Raw genomic sequence first — 15,970 nt, forward strand, 5'->3', positions numbered from 1 at the left:
TTATCCATGGCTTGAACTTGAAGATTTGAATTTAAATTCCTTGGTTTTGAAGATGAAACTGAATGGAGCTTCTTTGGGAGAGAGGGAGTGTTTTTATGCTTGTTCCTTGGTTTATTCTAGGAAATGATGTTGGTGATATCTTATATTGATTTGATATTCTCCTAGTTTAGGATCCTAGGTTTATTCTTGTTGCCAAATCCATGGACAAATCTACTAGCTTGTGGTAGATTACAAGCTAAGCCACTTGCTTAGCTTCCTTAGCTTACTATTCCATTAGCCTTGGTTGATCATCCTATCTCTAGCTCACTATTTGATAAAGTAACCATGGTTACTTTCTTACCATGGTTATTAGTGCGTTACGTTTATTTAATCATTTACGCGTTCGCTCGGTCGCTTAAATGTTTTCATAATACTTCCTCGTAAATGGTTCGCGACGTAATTCCTTTCGTATTTATTTCTTATGTTTTGAATTACCATACTTGGATATAAATCCGTAGGGTTCTATATTCGTAATTATATTGTGATTCCCATAATTCTCGATGATTCATAAATATGGTGGTTTTTCAAAGTCCGTTTTCTTCGAAAACTAATAGCATTTACATACACTCATTTGGTACGCATAATCATAATATCAACTCTGAAACTCATTTTCTGATGCACTACATAGTGTGGGCTCAAAAAAATTTCCCGTTTGTCAGGGTTACTATTCATTAAACATTTTACAAGGTCTCAAAAATTCGAGTTATTACAGTCTTCCCCTCTAATAAGGATTCCGTCCCGGAATCAATTAGAAAATAAGTGGGGATATCTATTCCTCATTGCGTCTTCAAGTTCCCAAGTTGACTCTTCGACATTTTGATTCCTCCATAAGATTCTAACCAGCTTCACAGTCTTGTTCTTCAACACTTGTTCTTTTTGGTCCATTATCCTTACTGGCTGCTCGATGTAGGTCAGGCTTGGTTGTAAATCTACCTGCTCGTATTCTATTACGTGTCGTACATCTGCATGGTACTTCCTTAACATGGACACATGGAACACGTTGTGCACTTGTTGCAGATTAGGAGGCAAGGCGAGCTCGTAAGCTAGAGGTCTTATTCTCCTCAAAATTTCAAAGGGTCCTATGAATCTGGGACTCAGCTTCCCTTTCTTCCCAAATCTCATCACTCCTTTCCACGGAGATACATTCAATAGCACTAATTATCCTACTTCATATTCCCTATCCTTCCTGGTCTGGTCGGCGTACTTCTTTTTTCTGTTCTGAGCTGCTACCAGTCTTTTCCTGATGAGTCCCACCATTTCCCTGGTCTGTTGGACCAACTCTGGTCCTATTATCTTGTGTTCTCCAACTTCATCCCAATATATGGGAGAGTGACATCTCCTTCCATAAAGAGCTTTATACAGAGGCATTCCTATGCTAGCGTGATAGCTATTGTTGTAGGCAAATTTGATAAGGGGTAAGTGATCATTCCAATTTCCTTTAAAATCAATGGCACATACTCGCAGCATATCTTCTAGGGTCTGAATAGTCCTTTCGCTTTGTCCATCAGTCTGGGGGTGGTAAGCGGTACTCATGTTTAGTCTGGTGCCTACGCATTCTTGGAAGCTTCTCCAAAATTGGGATTTAAACCTTGGGTCTCTATCTGACACTATGGCTACAGGAACGCCGTGTCTCACTACAATTTCTTTCAAGTAAATGTCCACCAACTTGTCTACGGTGTACCTTTCGTTGATTGGTAGGAAGTGTGCGGACTTGGTCAATCTATCTATGATAACCCATATGGCGTCGTGATTGGTCTTTGTCCTTGGTAGGCCTATCACAAAATCCATGGCTATAGTCCACTAGGTCGCTGATGTTCAGCCTTCACTCTCTGGCATGTCAAGCACTTGCTGACCCACTCTGCTACATCTTTTTTCATTTTAGGCCACCAATAATATTCCTTAAGGTCACGGTACATCTTCTTACTTTCTGGGTGGATTGAAAATCTGGAGCTGTGCCCCTCATGCAGCAGCTCATCCTTTAACTCTTGCTCATTTGGTATCCAAATTTGGGACGCATACCTCATGATCCCTTTCTCGTTCTTCTCGCATCTCACTTCCTCACCTGGTTAATGTTCCTCTTTCTTCACTCATCTTCTTTTCCTGACATACTCGTATCTTTTCAGTCAGTTCCGGCACTAACTTAATCTCAAATAATCCTTCCGTTCCTTTACCGGTCATTCTCACGTCGATTTTTATTTTCTCAAATTCTTTAATTAACTCCTCTGATGTCATTATCATCTTGAGTCTTTCCTTTCTACTAAGGGCGTCAGCCACCATATTGGCTTTACCCAGGTGATACAAAATTTCACAGTCGTGGTCCTTAATCAACTCTAACCATCTCCTCTGTCTCATGTTCAGTTCCTTCTGAGTAAAAATATATTTGAGGTTTTTATGGTCTGTGTAGATCTCGCATTTCTCATCGTATAGGTAGTGTCTCCAAATTTTCAGGGCAAACACTATGGCTGCTAATTCTAGGTCATGCGTCGGGTATCTGCTCTCATACTCCTTCAATTGCCGAGAGGCATACGCTATAACTTTTCCGTGCTGCATCAGTACACATCCTAATCCTTTAAGGGATGCGTCGCTGTATATCACAAACTCTCCCTTTCCATCAGGAAGAGCGAGCACTGGTGCTGACACCAGCCTCCTTTTCAGTTCCTGAAAGCTTTCCTCACATTTCTCTGTCCATACAAACTTTTCTGTCTTCCGGGTAAGTCTAGTCAGTGGACCAGCTATCTTAGCAAAGTCTTGCACGAATCTTCGGTAATATCCTGCTAAACCCACAAAACTCCTAACCTATGTTGGGGTAGTTGGTCTTTCCCAGTTGGATACCGCCTCTATTTTGGCGGGGTCAACTAAAACTCCTTTGCTACTCACCACATGTCCTAAAAACTGAACTTCTCTTAACCAAAACTCGCACTTCGAGAATTTGGCATACAATTTCTCGTTCCTCAAAATTTCTAAGAATATCCCTAAATGTTCTGCATGTTCTTGCTCTGTCTTTGAGTAAATTAGAATATCATCTATAAAAACTATCACGCATATATCTAGGTAATTTTTGAACACTCTGTTCATCAAATCCATAAAGGCTGCGGGTGCATTGGTTAGCCCAAACGACATGACTAAGAACTCATAGTGTCCATACCTAGTGCAAAAAGCAGTCTTCGGTATATCCTCCAGTTTGATTTTCAACTGGTGATACCCTGTCCTCAAATCTATTTTGGAAAAATGTACAGCTCCCTTGAGTTGATCGAATAGGTCATCAATCCTAAGGAGAGGGTACCTGTTCTTAATAGTCAGCTTATTCAGCTCTCGATAATCTATGCATAACCTCATACTGCCATCCTTTTTCTTTACGAACAGTACTGGCGCTCCCCATGGCGACACACTGGGTCTTATAATTCCATTATCTAATAACTCTTGCAGTTGAGAAGCTAGTTCCTTCATCTCAACTGGGGCTAGCCTATATGGGGCCTTGGATACTGGTGTTGTTCCTGGTGCTAATTCTATAGCGAATTCTATTTCCCTGTTAGGTGGCAATCCTGGTAAGTTCTCTGGAAACACATCCTCGAATTCGTTCACTACGGGTATGTCCTGTATATTAGGGACTTCCTTCTTGGTATCTACCACATAAGCCAAATAGGCCTCATTACCTTTCCTTAATAATCTTTTTGCCTGTATCATGGTCAGAAATTTATGGTTCTATCGTTGGCCTCTAAACACTACTTCTTTTCCATTTTGCACTCTTATCTTTACCCTCTTCCGTTCATAATCTATTTGCGCTCCATTACTGGATAACCAATCCATTCCTAAGATTACATCAAATTCTCCTAATGTAAATGGGATTAGGTCAACTTCGAAGACCTTCCCTTCTAATTTCAACTTGCACTTAGGGTGTACTTGATTCACAGGAATTATTCCTTTGTTTGCTATTTCCACTTGTAATATCTCACGTAAGGGTATGGCGTTAAGTTCTAACTTTTTAGCAAAATCTTGAGATATAAATGATTTGGTTGCTCCAGAATCAAATAGGACATTTGCATGTTCGGAATTTAACAGAAGGGTACCTGCTATCACATCAGTATTTCGGACAGCATCCTGAATGGTCATGTTGAAGGTCCTAACAGCTGGGGGCCGGTTAGATGCAACTCTGCTCATCCCTGAGGCCGGGGGATTCAATATCGGGAAAAACTTCCTCATATGCCCTACTTTCCCATATTGGAAACATGTCTTGCTGTATTGGGGATAGTTGTTGGCAAGGTGTCCGGGTTGGTCGCACCTGTAATATTTCAGAGGGGCTCTTGCCTGAGTGCACACCCCATGGTGTTTTTTTCCACATGTCTGACATTCTGGTATTAGGGCGCGTGGTTGGCTATGAAATGTTGCCCTAGATTATCCGCCGCCCTGGCCAACACTCTCACTTGGGGCCTTTCTGAATCCGGGGCCTCGTGCAGGTTGGGACATCACTCCCCTGATGAACGTGCTTGGAAGGCTCCTATTCCCGGTTCCTACTCCTCCTCCTCCGCCTTGGTTTTCTATCTTTCTCTTCCTATTTTCTTTTTCCTTCACACTCTGCTCACTGACAGCTTCAAAATTGAGGCTTTCTGCACTAAGGTGGCATAATCTGTCAGCTTTAGTACCGCCACTCAGTTTTGGATCCACTATTTCAGACCAAGCTGAAACCTTCGCGCTTTCTTCTCTTCGGTATTCACAAATCCAGGCACCAATCGTGATAGCTCAGTAAACTTGGCCTCATACTCTGCCACAGTCATCCTATCCTGTTTCAACTCCAGAAACTTAATCTCCATCTGGGTTTCCATAAACCTAGGGACATACTTTTCTAAGAACAGTCGGGTAAACCTATCTCATTGAATCACAACATCAGTCTCTAGGTTTCATTTGGACTCCCACCAGTGATTAGCTTCTCCTTTCAGCATGTAAGAAGTAAAAATGGTCTTGTGCCGTTCCTCTACACCTAGTATCTCGAAGGACTTTTTTATCTCTTTGAGCCAGGCCCGTGCCTCAACGGGGTCGGCAGATCCTAGAAACTCTGGGAGTTTGAGAGATTTGAAAGCCCTAAAGGCAGTGGTTGTAGTCTGTTGGGCAGCATTTGGCTGTGGTGGAATAGGCTGTTGGTTCAGATTTGCTCTTAACAGTTCTATAAATTCATTCATGGGGTTCCCTCCCTAATGGGTATCCTCAGCCTCTTCTTCTACATATTCTTCCTCATCATATTCATTATAGTCTAGGTCCTCTTCACTTTCTTCATTCACTACAGGGTCAGGTTCATTCCGTTGTTGGTTAACAGATTCTGCGGGATGTGCCCTCGTTCCTCTTCTACGGGGTGGCATTGTTCTGATAAGGAAAATTTGTCAATATAGTTGCAATGTTTTATAATCGGATTAATTTATTCATATGCGAGCATGTTATTTACTATTTAGCATGTTTTTATTAGGTGCAATAATATGAAAATCCATTTCTAAATAACTGCTAGATATATATAGCATAGGGTCTCCCACTTATATCTCGGGGACAAAACGACTAGCCGAGTTCATACATGCCTGATTATAATACATCATTACTTGTCCTAAATACTGAAATGTAAATACATAAGCCATATACCCTGAAGGGCTAGGAATGATATCTACTACTAGCTATCCTATCAAAATTGGTGACAAGTCACCCAGCCTTCTTCAAGGTCTATAAATATTCACTAGTCCCTCAGTCGTTGTCACTGCGCGTGAGGTCACGCACCCTCTGAAAGGAATATGTCCTAAGTCCAATCATGTATTAGGATTTAGGAATAACTTTTATGTAATCTGTTTTGATTTCATTGATATTAATAAAGACTTGTTTTGCTTTTATTACGGGCTTTATCTATTTAAGTGTTTAAATAAGATATACCATAGTTTAGAGTAAAGCTTTTTATGGATTATGATGAGATCATAATAGTGAGACCTAAAAAGATGATAACTCTAAACTTAAATAGTTCCTGGTCGTAGGATTACTAACTGGTAATTAATAATCCGCAAAGATCGGTACATACTATGCTTGCTTCATTATGAAGGATGTCTGTTCTCATGGACATTTGTGTGGTGACACTATAGCTAGTATGTAGGTGCTTATTATAGAATAAGTTCACTGAACATGACTCGCACAGCTGAATAACTGATGGAGTTCACTCACGTGTCAGCAGTTGTTCATATAGTGATAGTTGTACAAGTATCCTTAGACTTGAGGTCATCATAGTCATCTTGTGTACACTGAACTATACTTTGGTTTAGTTCTTAGTCTCCAGGGATAATTATTAGGGCTCTTCTGGGTATAGGAATTTGTACACGAAGATAGTGTATGATCAATAAAGGATCTACCCCTTCCAGTGAAGGAAGCGAATGTTCAAGGCTGATCCACTTATGCTAGTTCAGGAATCTCTGGCCAGAGTGAATGAAATTAGAAAGAAGTTTCTAAGTTGCATAGAACTACGCATAGTAAATGGTAAGCAAGTGATTGAATTAGATAGGCTTGACACGAGATCCATGCCTTGTATTTAATCGGAACATTGTAGGGTAGAAGGAGTTTATTGTACGGTAACTATTCACTGACAAGTTCTAGGTATTCTAAGCAGTGAATTCATATTATCCGGATAGTCGCGATATGTTGAGAAACATCACTCACGATGTAGAATAAATGTGATTAATTAATTAATCATATTTAATAAATTAGAGAATTTATATAAATAATGATAAAATAGTTTTATTATTATTTATTTCTACTACCGGCTTAATATTGAACCTACAGGGTCACACCATAAAAAGAGAATGATTTATTGGTGGAGGAATTAATTAATAATGGCTAATAATTATTTATTTGTGAAATAAATAATTAATTGGCAAATTTAATAATTGATTAAATGAGATTTAATTGATTATAAATTAATTAAGAAAAGTTCTTAATATTATTAATTAAGGATTTAATTTTTGGAAATTAAATCAAGAGAGAGAATTATTTCTAAAGTGTTTAGAAAAAGGATTAATGATTAAAAGGTGTTTTAATTATTAATGAGAATAATAAATGGGATAATAATAATAATATTTATGGGAAAATTTCAGCTGAAAATTTTGCCTATAAATACACTATTATAGACCCTATTTTTATTCTAACCCCATTGGAACCCGAAAACCCAAAAAGTTTGGAAAACCCAATTCTCTCCACCTCCTTCCTCCTCCTTAACATCGTTTTCTTGGTGGATACCGGTGAAGTGCTTCACACTTGAGGAGCAACTGCTAAGGATCTCTGATCGTTGTCTCCGAATTATTTTAAAAGGTTAGATTCGATCCCTCGAATTTTTATTCACGATTTATATGCTTTTATTTGGATTTTGTATGTGTAAAAGTGTTTTACCATGCCCCCGCTGCGTTTAAAATCCAATACCCTCCTCATCGCTCCTGCCAATATCAGCTCTGCATCAACTACCGGGATGTATCCTCCAATCGTTTTCATCCTCATCTAAACCCGGGTACGGAGCTCGATCCCATCAATCTCATTGCAGGCTATGGCTGGGGAAGCAGCTCTGAAATCCCCTGGGTATCCTAGTCGGATGGCTCTCTCAGCTGTCAGTGTCTGACGTAACTCCGCAATGCGGGCAGATGTCGCGGTGATCTCAGCGTTAAGCTGAGCCACCATCCAGTCGTGTACAGCTACATGTATGGTCGCCGGGGGTGGTAGAGATGAGTCTGGGTCGCTAGAGGATGTCATAAGTCTCGTAGACCTGTGCATATATCCCATCCTCCTCATCATCATCAGTATAGGGCGAAGGGCTCTGCATCCCTGGGTGTGGCGTAGGAGAGCGAATAGTCGGGTGAGGGTGCATCTTTACATCCCTCCAGCCTACGCCATCTCCCTGGGTCATCTCAACGTCATCAGCTATGGGGATAGGAAGGTCAGTCTCCTCCTCCGGGACATCCTCAGTAGGGTCATCATCTGAGTCATCAATGGGTGGGTCATCTGGCTCGGGAGTAGGGTCATGCTCAGGAACCATAACATCATCAACAGGGTCAACCTCCTTCATAGGCTCCACTGGTACCTGACACGATAGGCAAGGTGTTACTATCTTAGAGTCAGAATTCCCTTGAGGGTAAAACTGTCAAGACTACCCGTGTAGTCCGACGATGAACTCGACTTGAGCTCTAATTGATTATTTTATTATCCTTATGTCTACGTATTTTATATCCTATCATTTCTAAGATTTGATAACCTAAGTCTCTGATACCATTTCTCTAGCGCCCCAAAATCCGGGGTCGGGAAACTCAGAGGCCACGCCATCTAAACCACTATAAACCATATAGCTCACACCATAATATATAAATACTCACACTCTACGACCCCACACTTATCACACACACACACTTACAGGTTATTGTCTTGGAAACGAACCATTCATTACTAGAGTAGATTAAACCGTCAAGTGATAATTATTACAACCCAAAAGTAATTAAGTCTTACCGGGGAATAACCTTTAAGTAAGGCTAGTCCGTCGGCCAAATATACGTTTCTTATTTGTTAACATACATAAGTCATACTTATAAATAAGCCGAACTAAAAACAACTAAAAACCCATCCAGCTTATTTGGACTACCTGCGGCACAACACCAAACAATCTACGGAACAACTGGCCATTTCCTACCCGTTTCCTGGTTGTGGTTCTAATGGTAGGCATCTTGATTCACTGTTGTGTTGTGTCATTTAAAAGAAAGCAAGAGTGAGCTATAATGCCCAGCATAATAATGTACAGTATGAAAATGATTGTATGATAAACTTACGTAAAACATCATATATGATAATTACGTTTTATTCGAAAATAGTTTCCCTTGGTGATACACACCTTTTACGAAAACAATCCTTTAGTGGATTTTATTAACCTGCGAATACCTTAATAGTAAACCCAGCACATAGTCTGAGGTTACGGTATTGCATCACAATTCCAATTGGAAGTATAGGACATTCATTGGAGCCACCGCATACGATGATCAGTCGTACTACGATAAAAGTAAACTTTTCTACTAGTAGAAGGATGACACCTTCATATCCCGGTTATCACCCTTGCCGCATACGGGCTATGTGTCCTCATTTCGGGTATACACACACTTCGCAGATCCTTAGGTACATGTTGTACCGTCTCCTACGATACCAGTAGTCTATCCAATACACGAAGTACTTGGATCCTACCCCTCCCTTGTCCTTTAGGAGATCCTATCATATCCCGAGAACTCGAACCACATCGAAGTTCCCCCAAGCATTTTGCTTGTTGATAGGTATAGCTTTACTTCATATATATATATACGTACTTCCGAAAGTTTTCGGAGGAAGTACTAAGGATGTGAGTTGACCGTTGTCAACAGATAATTAAATAAGGGGGGCGTTTCTCTTTGACACTAAATTCAAAATATAAAAATAAGTCGATATAATATTATCCGACGATCTGAAATTATTCGAATGATTTTCCAAAAATCAGAAAGTATTTTAGATCAGGTTTTATGATTTTAAATGATAAGTAAACCCTTTACTAAATAATAATTAATTAAATAATAATCGAAAAATAATTAAACCTCGAATGAGTTTATTCTTTAAAAGAATATTTAAAATAATATTTCTCAACTAGTTTATGTCTACGCAATTAATAACTTTTAATGTTTAATCGTGTTTGAAATAAATAATCGTTGGAGTATACTTCTCCCATAATAAAGGAATGGGTATAAGATGTTTATTATTCGATAAAATAAAATATAGTTGACGGAATATGATCGTTGGGAAATCAATTTAATAAAAGTTCGAGGTATTTTTAATATTTCGTAAGTGGACGTTGAGTCCCTTTAAAACATACTATTATGGACTTGTAATCGTCCTATAATATCACCGGAATAATTCCCGGGTTTTCATATTAAAATCCCGACCGACTCTCGGTCTTATAATCATACGTCACGCTTATAGCGGAATTAAATATTTTACGATATATACTTATCGTACAATATCGTTATATTTTGCGAAAAGTTCAATTACTACGTATCATGGCAAGCATGGTATTTATGCAATGATAATAAAACAATTCTTTCACAACATAACATTAAAACGGAGTTGGGTTCGTAAACTTGCCTGGGTATCTCGAGGTGGAGGATGCTCTAGGTTCCGCTCGAAAATCTATAATCATGAACAAAATTCATTTCGTTAGGTCCCGTTCTAATTTATGGCTACCCGCACTCATGTGATAATTATTATGCACCCTCTAAACTTACATTACCCTTATTATTCCTTTAAGTCCTTATTCACATCATGGTCGCTTCCTTTTTCAAAGTATCTTAAGTTCATTTTCATTTTCGTCGTCGGCTCCGCTTATGGATTCTACGGTTTCTAATCGCGCAGTTTCGGCTCCGATATTTTTATAAAATTGAAAAATAATTATTCTTACTTGAAATTTTTATGTCAGTTAGAAAACTCAATATTCTACTCTCTGTAAAAATTTCATGATTTATGAACCTTCTTAAGTCGATCCTTTATATTTTCAAAGTTCGTAGTTTGTAGCAGTTTTTGTCGCGTAAATCACTTTTAGTAAAACAGCCATAACTTTTGATCCGTAAATCGGAATCAAGCGATTCAAGAGCCTAAAAGATCCTTATAACATTGTCTATCATAAAAAAGGGTTAATTTTCAAGAAACTACAGTTTAAATCTTCGGAACTTTCTGCAGAAACTTAAAGTTACGTTTTGTTCATTTTAGCGAGATTACGTTTACGATCGGAGTTTCGTTTATGCCTTAAATCTTTATACTACCACCAAAAATCATCATATCATCATCAACACACTGACTACTCTCAAGAACTTCATGTTCTTGAGGCAACAACAATCAACCTTAAATCTACTTAACTAAACATCAAGATCTCAACAATATCACCACTAAAACTAGGTTTACAACTACATACTAAAAGGATCTTGAAATTGAATCTTAAATAAAGTTGGGTCAAAGATTTTTACCTTTATTGAAAGCTTGAGATGTGTTTTTGATGATGGTGCAGTCTTGGGAGTGCTTGGTATGGTTTTTGGAATCTAAAACCACCATTGAAATCAAGAAACCAAAGAAGAGTTACTATTTATTAGCAACTTTCTTGATTTTATTTCACCAATTAAACCTTAATAAAAAGGGATCAAAGATTTATCTTACCTTATTTTGGTTGTTAGGAAGCTTGAGAATTAATGGGAGGATTTATCCATGGCTTGAACTTGAAGATTTGAATTTGAATTCCTTGGTTTTGAAGAAGAAGCTGAATGGAGCTTCTTTGGGAGAGAGGGAGTGTTTTTATGCTTGTTCCTTGGTTGCTTCTAGGAAATGATGTTGGTGATATCTTATATTGATTTTATATTCTCCTATTTTAGGATCCTAGGTTTATTCTTGTTGCCAAATCCATGGACAAATCTACTAGCTTGTGGTAGATTACAAGCTAAGCCACTTGCTTAGCTTCCTTAGCTTACTATTCCATTAGCCTTGGTTGATCGTCCTATCTCTAGCTCACTATTTGATAAAGTAACCATGGTTACTTTCTTATCATGGTTAGTTAGTGCATTATATTTATTTAATCGTTTACGCGTTTGCTCAGTCGCTTAAATGTTTTCGTAATACTTCCTCATAAATGGTTCGCGACGTAATTACTTTCGTATTTATTTCTTATGTTTTGAATTACCATACTTGGATATAAATCCGTAGGGTTTTATATTTGTAATTATATTATGATTCCCGTAATCCTCGATGATTCGTAAATATGGTCATTTTTCAAAGTTCATTTTCTTCGAAAACTAATAGCGTTTACATACACTCATTTGGTACGCATAATCATAATATCAACTCCGAAACTCATTTTCTCATGCACTACATATTGTGGTCTCAAAATTTTTTCCCGTCTGTCAGGGTTACTATTCATTAAACGTTTTACAAGGTCTCAAAAATTCGAGTTAGTACAAGTTCACCACAGACTTATGCTAGAAAGAAAAGATCAAAAACCCTTGGGGATGCACAGGTAAGACACACAGTACAAACTGGTGATAAAGACCCAGTCACTGCACCATCTCAAAGTCAGATTGATGTGGCTCCAATAAATGTGGAGTCACAGCCAAAATCTTTAATAAATGAAGCTCCTGAAACACCAAATTCACCCACACACTCACTGGATGTAGATATGATTCATACATCACTTCCAAATTCTTCATCTTTAACTCTTTTGGTGAAGCCAAAAATCCAAGCAAGTGAGCATCATCTTTTGGATAATTTGTTGGCTCACTTGCCAATTATTTCTGAGTCTATTGAGACATCTGTGACCAAATTTTTATCAATCTGCACAGAGTCTACAATAGTCTCCACTCTAAACTCATTCATTTCTTCTATCCCGGTGGATATGATTCATCCATCGAGTGGTGATTGTATCCCGACGGATGTGCCTAACAACAGTCATCCGTCGGCTAGCCAAAATACTACCCCGATGGATATTTTTCATCCGTCGAGAGTCTCTGAACAACTTCAAATTTCTTCAATTATCACAAGTGCTAAGGACTTAGTAGTAGTACAATCACTCTTAGGACTGAGGGAAGAGAGTGAACTGGGTGAGAGGTTGGGTTGCTCCCAGGAAAAAGGAGAGAAAATGAGTGAACCTATGCAGTTCATTTCTTCAGGACTGGAAAAAGTGAGTGAGGGGAGTCCCACCTTAGATGGTAAAGGTGAGGGTGTGAGGGTGGGAAGCCAAGGGGAGCCCTTGATGCAAAAACAGAGAGAACATGAGAGAAATGCAGGTACTGGAGAGATAAGGATGGACACCATTGCTAGTGAGTCAATGAATGTCAGTGATGCGGAAAGGAAAAGACTATTTCAACAAGAATATCAAGCTGTCATAGACTCTATTTCCCTATATGATGAGACATTTACTCATCCTGCTACAGCTTATCAAACTCTAGCTGTACAGGGCAATGAGGAGGTTGAAAAGATGCTCAATCTAGTGCACACAACTGCTTCTCTACAAAGAGCAAAGGATGCAATCACTGCTATGTCATCCAATACTGGCAATGATTTTGAACTGGCTGAAGATTTTTTTGGGGATGCTGGTGGGGATGATGAGGAAGATAGCATGAACATAGGGGGAGATGTAGACATTCCTTCCTGGATGCTAACCAAAGAATATTCATACTCACATCTCCAATCCACATTTTTCAAGCTCATTCATGACACCCAAACAGCCATTCAAGCATCTACAAATGCCAGCACAAAGAGACTACTTACAACACATCTTGAAGCTCATCAGCTGCACAAGATTCAAGCTTTCCAACACAGTCAAAGTGTGGATGAAATAAAGCAAGAAGTTTCTGAAGTAAAACAGGATTTCATAGCAAGGTTGGATGCTAGACTTCCTGGAACCACCATGACTGAGATAGCTCAAAAACTGAGGAAGGAAGCTGATCTAAATTGAAAGGTTGAGGCCATGGACTCTAGATTATCTGATGTGGAGAAGTCAATGGTCAAGATACTTGCTAATCAGGAAACTCAGACTGCTCTGCTACAACAATTGGCGGTTGCTCAACTCCCTTCCACTCAACAACTTGATGCTAACAAAAAGGGGGAGAAAGGCTCATCAAGTGAGGGGAGAAACATCTCAATATTCAAGTCAGCAAAGTAATTGTGCCAACAATTGCTTTTACTAAGCCACCAGCCATGGACAGCATTGACATCATCAATCTGGCAGCAGCAAAACTGGAATCAAATGATAAACTGCTAAAGATTGATGAGGCAGCGGTTGAGAAAGAACTAAAAGAAAAATTGAGAAGAATAGATGAAGAAATTCAACAGAAATTTGGACCAATTCAGAAATCAGACAAAATCCTTAATTATCACTCTAAAGTCAAGCAGACTTCTGTGAATGAGATGAGTTTGAATTATCTGGAAAAGGGTCAAACATCTTGCATAACGTCTCCAAAGGCAAATCTGGTCCTGAAGCCTAAAAGAAACTACTCAAAGTTTTCAGATAAAAATCCTATGGATATTGTGTATGAAACACCTAGGCCAGATGAGAAGAAGCTGTTGGCTAGGTCAATTGCGTTTTTCAAAAATCCAGCTGATTCAGCACTTAAAAGAAGGATTGCCAAGATCTACAGAAATGGTAAGGAAATTTGTGTGGTGGCTGGACACCCTCAGTTTATAGAAGCTAAAAAGGAAGAGAAGGAAAGAATCAGGCAAGAAAATATGCAAGTTGCCTTAAATGCTAAGAAGCTCAAACAAAAGAAGGAGCAAGCTGCTATCTTGGCCAAACTTCAAGCTTTGAAGACTACAAATGAGATTTCTGAACAACCCCATATGTGATTGTTGAAACTCAGGATCAGAAAATGCAACAGGAACCACAACAGAACCCTCAGTGATGAGGAAATGGACACTACGCCATAGATGGCCTATCGCAACCGCCCTCTTCAAGAATGTTACATAATATGTTACCCTAGATATGGTACTCATGACCTAATCTAACATTGTATTTTTTGTGTTACCTTAGCCAAAAATATGATGTTGCACTAGGTAAAAAGTGTTGCAGCTTGTCACATTCTTGTCAAAATGTTACCTTAGAGTATAAAAACATATATATAATAGTTTTTAAAATTATATCTTAATTTTATAAGAATACTTAAGGTGATATACAAATTTAATAAATGAGTTACATGTGGATATGATAAATATTTAATGAAATTTTAAATAGGAACTTTTAAAACTAGTAAATTTAAAAATACTTAAAAATTGAACTTTAAAAGTAATAAAAATTAAAAATAATTAAAATTCCTCGTGTTTTAAGACGAGAACTAATATAAAAGTTTTAAAAATAAAAAGTATATATATATACGAATTTTTAAAAGTAAACAAATAGAAATAAGTAATTAACGTTTTTTGTAAAATAATAACTAAATTTTTATTTATTAAAAAAATAAAACACAAAATATTTTATGAAACTTTTTGGGTAGTAAAATGTTTAAAACGGGGCAAAATAATTTAACTAAAAGGCCGCCCAAATTTTGGGTAAAAGGCCGCCCATATTTTCATAACCCTATAAACAATCTCTCTCAAATCTCAAACTCCAACAATCTCTCTGGTTCTCGTATCCGGCCGCCCAAATTTCCAGTACACTCGTCTCTCTCATATCTCTACTGTTAGCTTCCAAAATCTCTTCAATTATATTAGCCGATCATCGGTGTTTGAATCTACAACAACAGATTGCTTCTAAGTATTTCGTTATTTTGTCGATTAAGTCTCGAATTGATCTCCTCGATTCTGAATATACAGATATTTCGCAACAATTCAGGTTGTTTTTCATTTTTCGTATATGTCGATTTAGCTGTTTCTCGTAATGACATTGTTATAGTTGTTGGCTGAGATGCACTAATTGAATTCATTTGGTTATAACTCATTTTGTCAAAAACTAGGGTTTTGAAGAGTGAAGTGCAGGAGCTGGAGGAAAGTGGAAAGGAGATGCAGGAGATTAAGAATCATGCGGAACAAGTATATTTTAAAGTTAGTTTAGCTATGTTGTATGTTTATTGAAATGGGATGTTTGTTTAGTTTTGATTGTTTGATCTGTTAGGTTTTTATTGATTTAAAGTTTTTGTAAGTTTTGATCGAGTGATTTATTGTGTATGATGTTATAAGATTGTCCTGACTGTATCTAAAATCTAGTAAAATGGATGTTATGTAGACGTAGTACTGTGGAGTAAACCATACCGTGTTGTGTGTGTTGATATTTTTGTTATTTGAAGAGTAGGCTTAGGTTCAGGTAAGTGTAGGCATACAGAACTGATTGTGCTAAAGTCAGAAGGTTGAGTCTAGTTCTGTAAATGATATGTAGACGTAGTCCAGAAATGATCGAGTG

The sequence above is a fragment of the Apium graveolens genome, chromosome 3, assembly GCF_009905375.1.
Source record: "Apium graveolens cultivar Ventura chromosome 3, ASM990537v1, whole genome shotgun sequence".
Classification (NCBI taxonomy): Eukaryota; Viridiplantae; Streptophyta; class Magnoliopsida; order Apiales; family Apiaceae; genus Apium; species Apium graveolens.